The sequence below is a fragment of the Prionailurus bengalensis genome, chromosome X (assembly GCF_016509475.1).
Source record: "Prionailurus bengalensis isolate Pbe53 chromosome X, Fcat_Pben_1.1_paternal_pri, whole genome shotgun sequence".
In the NCBI taxonomy this organism is placed as follows: Eukaryota; Metazoa; Chordata; class Mammalia; order Carnivora; family Felidae; genus Prionailurus; species Prionailurus bengalensis.
The window spans coordinates 105,144,739-105,151,730 of NC_057361.1; the positions used below are offsets into that span (position 1 = coordinate 105,144,739).

Genomic DNA, 6,992 nt, shown 5'->3' on the forward strand with positions numbered 1-6,992 from the left:
TTCAAACTAAAAAAAAATTAAATATAAAGAAAAAATCTTGAACAAAGCTTAAATAAAAAACACCTTACCGATAGAGGAATAAGATAAGAAATACATCTGGCATCTCCTCAGTAATCATTCCAGTAAGGGAAGAGGAATATGGATATATAAAAACCACATTCAAAACCCAGAATTCTATATTCTTTGAAATTATTCTTTAAAAGTGAAAGAGAGGTGAGTGATGTCAGCGATATGGCTGGATAAGATGTCTCTCACTGGATCCACCCCTCAACAATAATAATTCGTCATCCCTCCACTGACAAAAGTTATTTTGTGTGAGTGGTGAGATCCATTGCAATATGCCAAGGGACTCAAGAGGATTCTTGCCCACTTATAAATCAGACAATTGGCATGTAAACCGTGTTCCCTGCTGTGGATCTTGCATTGACCCCTGAACTGCTTCCAGAACCTCTTGGCCATGGTCCAGGAGCTCCTAGAAATCACTGTCTTAGATAGTTGCCCACAGAGAAGAGAGCCTTTGTGGAAGTCCAGATTTTTAGAAGAGAAGTTCCAGTACATCATGGAGATATATGCAAGATTGAATACATTGGAGAGGGTAAGAGGTACAGTTTGTCTTAACTTCATCCCCCCTCCTCCAAGGTAGCACAGATCAATGTCAAGAAACAACTAATTAGCCTATGATTTTTCCCTCTGGGGAAAGGGAGAACATGTGAGTAAGTGCATGACTTCCTCGGCTGTATGGCAAATTGCCAAAAAAGCCCAATTCTGTATCACCCCATCCAGACAACTGAGTCATGAGTTGCGTGATTGGGGGTGAAAAGAGGCTAGGAGAGATAGAACTCTCAGAGGGCATTAGTAGTGGGATGCAGATTCTATTAACTGCATTATAGACTCCACTAAGAATCCTACCAATAAGCTTCTGGAGGTGCCTCACCCACAGAACCCCCCAACTGGGTAACAAGTATACCCAGCACTATACATACTTCACTCACACACTGCCCTACTTTTTGGGCAGCTGTCTATACACACTCCCAACGGTGGTCAGAGTAAGATTTGGCAAATGGGTAGTGAGCACAGACAGAAATAGTACTCATATCTGTCAGAAAGAGACCACAGACTTGAGCTTTAGCTCTGTCCCTGGGAAAGCAAATGGAAGGCTTGTCAGCACTCAGTCTAGTGCATTCCTGGGTCATGAGATGACATACAAGCTTAAGAATATTGCCACAAGAGGGAACAGGAAGAGTGAAGCAGGCATATCCATAGAAGGTCTGGGAAAGACTCACAAACCCTAGAAGGTATGTTTTTGTCCTGAAGTCAATTAGTCAAGCCAGGAGAAGGTGGCTGCTACTATAAATGGAAAGATGGCAACACAAGACTTTGTGAACATGAAAAATCAAGGAAACATGATGCCACCAAAAGATCACAATAATCTTCCAGAAACTGACCCTAAAGACACGAAGATATTTGATTTACCCAATAAAAAATTCATAATAGCTGTTTTAAGGAAATTCAATAACCTATAAGAAAATCCAGACAACTCAACGAAACCAGAAAAAAAACAGTACCCAAACAAAATGAGAAGTTTAACATACAGAAGAAATAATAAAAAAGAAACTGAAATTCTGGACTTCAAGAATTCGATAAATGAATCTAAAAATACAATTGAGAACATCAACAGCAGAAGGATCAGTCAGAAGAAATAATCTAGCAACTGGAATACAGAAATTTTGAAATTACAAGTTAAAGGAAAACAAAGAAAAAAAAATGACCAAAAGTTGACAAGATCCTATGTAATCTATCAGATGCCATTAAAAAAATTGCTTTGTGAAGTATTGTGGCTCCAGAAGGAGAAGGGAGGGAAAAGGGGGAAGAAAGCTTATTTAAAGAAATAATGGCTGAGGGGCATCTGGGTGGTTCAGTTGGTTAAGTACCTATCTCTTGATTTTGGCTCAGGTCATGATCTTGCAGTTCATGAGATTGAGCACCCTGTTGGGCTCTGTGCTGACTGTGAAAGGCCTGCTTTGGATTCTTTCTCTCCCTCTCTCTCTTCCTCTCTCTCTGCTTCTCTCCCTCTCTCAAAATAAATAAGTACAAATTAAAAAAATAATGGCCGAGAACTTCCTAAATCTCGGTAAAAATTTGGAAATTCAAATTCATGAAGCTAATAGGTCACCCCATAATTTCAAACCAAAACAATCTTCATCAAGAAACATTATAAAAGGGGCACCTTGGTGGCTCAGTCGGCTAAGTGTCCGACTTTGGCTCAGATCATGATCTCTCGGTTTGTGAGTTTGAGCCCCACGTCAGGCTCTGTGATGACAGCTCAGAGCCTGGAGCCTGCTTCAGATTCTGTGTCTCCTTCTCTCTCTGCCCCTCCCCTACTTGTGTTCTGTCTCTCTATCAAAAATAAGTAAATGAAAAAAATTTAAAAAAAGAAACATTATAAAAAACAGTAAAAATCAAAGAGAGAGAGAATCTTAAAAGCAACATGAGACAAGAAAAGTGTAACTTAAAAAGGAACCTGAATTAGACTATCAGCACATTTTTCAGCAGAAATATTACATGCCCCAATAGAGTGGAATGACATTGTCAAGGTACTAGGAAAAAAAAAACCTGCCAACCAAGAATACTCTGAAAAAGTTGTCCTTCAGAAATGAAAGAGAAATACTTTCCCAGACAAAACCTGAGGGAGAACATCACCACTAGATCTGCCTTACAAGAAACGCTGAATGGAGTTTTTCAAGCTGAAATGAAAGGATGATAATTAGTAACGTGAAAATATACAACAAAGTGATAAAAATAATTGTGTATTCAATTCAGAATACTCTCACACTGTAAAGTGGCATATTAACCACTTAACTATAGTACAAAGGTTACAGGACAAGAATATGAAAATAACTATAGGTATCATAATTACTAATAAATAAACAATATAAGAAGAGATAAATTGTGATATCAAAAACATAAAAGGTGGGATAGTAAAAGGATAGAATTTTGTGTGTGATTGAATGTAAGGTATCAGTGTAAAATAGATTGTTATATTTTTAAGATGTTTTTATGTAAGCCTCATGGTAAACATAAAGCAAAAAGCCATAGTAGATTCACAAAAGATAAAGAAAAGAGAATTTGAACATACACCTTATAGAAAATTAAAAAAAAATTCCAAAGAAGGCAGCAAGAAAGGAGCAAAGGAACTACAAAACAGCCAGAAACCAATTAATGAGATGGCATTAGTAATTCCTTACCTATCAACAATTACTCTAGTTGTAAATGTATTGAATTCTCTACTCAAAAGGCCTAGTAACTGGATGCATAAAAAGAAGGCCTAACTATATACTCCCTACAAGAGAGCCACATCAACTTTAAAGGCATACATAGATTCAAAGTGAAGGAATGGAAAAAGATTAACCATGCAAGTGAAAACCAAAATAAAGCAGGGGTAGCTATACTTATATCAGGTAAAATAGACCTTAAGACAAAAATGGTAACAAAAGATAAAGTCATTACAAAATGATAAAAGGGCCAATCCATCAAGAAGATATAACAATTTTAAATATATATGCACCCAACATTGAAGCACCTAAACATATTAAGCAAATACTAACAACTCTGAAGGGAGAAACAGACAACAATAAAATAATAAAAAGGAACTTCATTCCCCACTTTCAGCAATGGATAGTTCATCCAGACAGAAAATCAATAAGAAAATGTTTGGCTTGAAATGTACTTCATTCTAATTGGATTAAACTATTTAAGGGTTAGATTCTCAATTTTTCTTTTTCGCTATTTTTACACTATCTCAGGAAATTTTATCAGTTTACATGAGTGTAAGTCTGGATTTGTAAAATGTTTGGTGTATTCTTGTTATATTTTTCCTCCTTAATATCTATATATGTGAAAATAATTTCTTTCTTTAAAATGAAGAGGTAATCAGATAGTTATTGAATGTACAGAATCACATCAACTATGAAAAAGTGAGGTTAATGAACATGTTTCTTTTTTTCTTATGGGAAACTACTTTTTATTTGTTTACTCCTTAGGAAGAAAATTAACTTTGATCACATATTACCTTAAAAAAATCCAGTTTTACATATTCCTAAATAGGACCAAATGATGAGAGAAATAATTTCTTCTGTAAAAATTGACCAGAGTTTATTTTAAAAAAAACCTAACATACAATGTAATTCAAGGTATATAAATAAAGACTGCTTGGGATCATAACATTCCAAATGTATGATAGTTGCAACTCCATCCTAACAGGTCTGAAAGTATTTGCTCTCATGTTGCTTTGTCCAAAAGAGTAGAGCTGAATCAATAAGAGCAAACTAAGCACCTAATCTTTTGTAAACAACTTAGATTGTTATTGGCAGCAGAAATATCCATGAAAAACAATTATACAACAAAGTATAATAACTCAATATTTTCCATGAACATATCACAATATCTGATATTTTCTTATGAGAGAAAAATATGAAGGAACAATAAAGATGAAACAGCTACCACAAAAAAAGTGTCTCCCCCATAACTATCTGAAAGGGGTAGAAAGGTGAGATTAGAGGTTTGATGATGCTAATATGAAAGGAAATTGAGTATTGTATTTCTTATTTTATACAACTTTTACCCTTCATGCAAATAGTTATAGTCAAGCCCATAAAAGTGTAAACCATGGCATTTTAAAGCCATCTTTGTAATTATTGAAAAGGGCCTTTTAACAATTTTAATACAAAGGTCTGTGCTGTATAAGCAGTCCTCTACTGTGTATTATAACAATAAGGCTTACTTTTAAAACAAAGACTAAGTGGGAGTTATGAACCACTGGATTTAACAAACATTTACAGTTGCTTTTTGCATCTTTTTTGTTTGTTTTTGGGATCTTCCACTACATCAAGGTGGCTCAGTAGCTTGGAGTTCTTCATCAGATTCTTCCTCTGACTCTGAATCACTATCAGAGTTATCTGGACTTTCAGTATCAGCTAAAACATCATCATCATCATCACCATCATCATCATCTCCAACCACATCACTTTCTGCATCATGATCTTCTACCTCACTGAAGCTAAGTCCACAAAGTCATTGATATCTGCCTGACAATTCACTGTCCATACTATGCTGATATTGAGACTCCAGTTCTTCACTAATTTTCTTGTCTTCTTCCCCTGATTGGGAGTGAGATGTTGATTTGTGATCTCCTCCAACAAGATGATCAGTATGTTCTTTCTTTCCTGCTCCCATAAGTCTTAAGAACTTTTGTTTTCTTTCTTCATTAACCCAATCTGCTGCTTCCCAATTCCTAGATCCAAGATCATCATTTGGAGAGGACGAACACTTCACCCCATGCGAATGGGACTCCCTGGCAGGACTCAGCATTGTGGGGACCCCGATGGGATACGCTGAACCCACTAGTTGTTCTCTACAGCCACAGCTCCAGCACCCTGCAAACTGCCTCCGGCCCAAGCAGTGCTGCTAAAGAATGCGAATGAACACATGTTTCATTTGACTTCTGCTTCTTTGAAGTTTCCTTGGCACAGTCAGATGAACTGAAAGAGAATATGCAAAACTTTATTCATGTTATTTAGATTTAGTAGTTTTCTATGATTCTTAATAATTTAAACGATGTACCTATAAACAAACCAAAGAATTACAAAATTTTGAAATATCTATTATATGAACTGGTTGTTTGGATCACTCATTAAAAAGAAGGGAGAAAGGATTTTGGCAAAGTTTATATACTTTTCACAGTGCATCTTGTATTCAAGATAGTATATGTTCCTGTTTATTCAAAGAATTTTTTATTTATTTTTAAAAAAAAATTTTTTTTCAACGTTTATTTATTTTTGGGACAGAGAGAGACAAAGCATGAACGGGGGAGGGGCAGAGAGAGAGGGAGACACAGAATCGGAAGCAGGCTCCAGGCTCTGAGCCATCAGCCCAGAGCCTGACGCGGGGCTCCAACTCACGGACCGCCAGATCGTGACCTGGCTGAAGTCAGACGCTCAACCGACTGCGCCACCCAGGCGCCCCTCAAAGAATTTTTTTAACAGGATATTTATATATAGGCAACACAGATAGCTCATTATGTTTTTATTTTGAGCACTTTGGGATTTTCCAAAACTACTGTTTCTTTTATATGCTGTGATCTCATTTGCTAGATAGAAGAATCTGCTTTAAATCTCTGACACTGTTTATATACCAGTACTTACTTTTTTCAAGGCAATTCATGACTACAATATTTGATTATTCACTATGTACAGTTTTGATACTATTCAGTTTCAATGTTGAGAAAGAGGAGCTTAAGATATATTACCATGATTTTTTCTGCCTTAGTACCTATATAAAACCATGTTTTAATGTGATAACTCAGTGAATATTAATACAGTCCAAGCATCCATTGCAGATGCACTATGCAACATTATTGTTTTTATTGTGTGATATATTGAATAACAAAGTGTATCAAGTCAGTAGACTGGGGAAAGATTATTTGTCATACAGGAAGATGCTTTAGTCCTTGTTTTTTAGCTTTCTATTTTTGGTAGGAAGAAGTAAAACTTTATGTTCATCATGTGTGGAATGGTTAACTCCTCCCATAATACTGTGACCTCAAAGCACCCTCGAGATACTCAATATTGATTTCTTGATTTGTAACAAAAACCTTTGTTGTGTTGTCTATACAGGCCTCACTGATATTCTAAGGGCCTATCCATCACATCATATCGATCTACACTTCCAATAGCATAGTAATAGGCAGAATAGATTTTGATGGTCCAAGATTAGTGAAATAATTTAGTAGAGAAACACTTCTTGATTCACTAACGTTGGCACAGAAAGCTTGATGTTTCCATAGTGTATAATTTGTTCCCATTGCTTTGAACACAAACTAAGGAAAGCACAGTGCAGTTTTTCAGTTTTTCTATTCTGTCTATTTAATTGAGTGAAAGAAAAGGAATTACTGATATTTCTAACTATTCAGAAGATAGAGAAGGTCAGGGTCAGAA

The 6,992-nt window shown here is 35.9% G+C and overlaps 1 pseudogene; it reads right to left on the reverse strand.

Moving 5' to 3' along the window:
• LOC122477143 overlaps window positions 1–5,390 on the reverse strand; it is a 43,273-nt pseudogene extending 37,883 nt beyond the window's left edge.
• Between the last annotated feature and the right edge of the window lie 1,602 nt (window positions 5,391–6,992).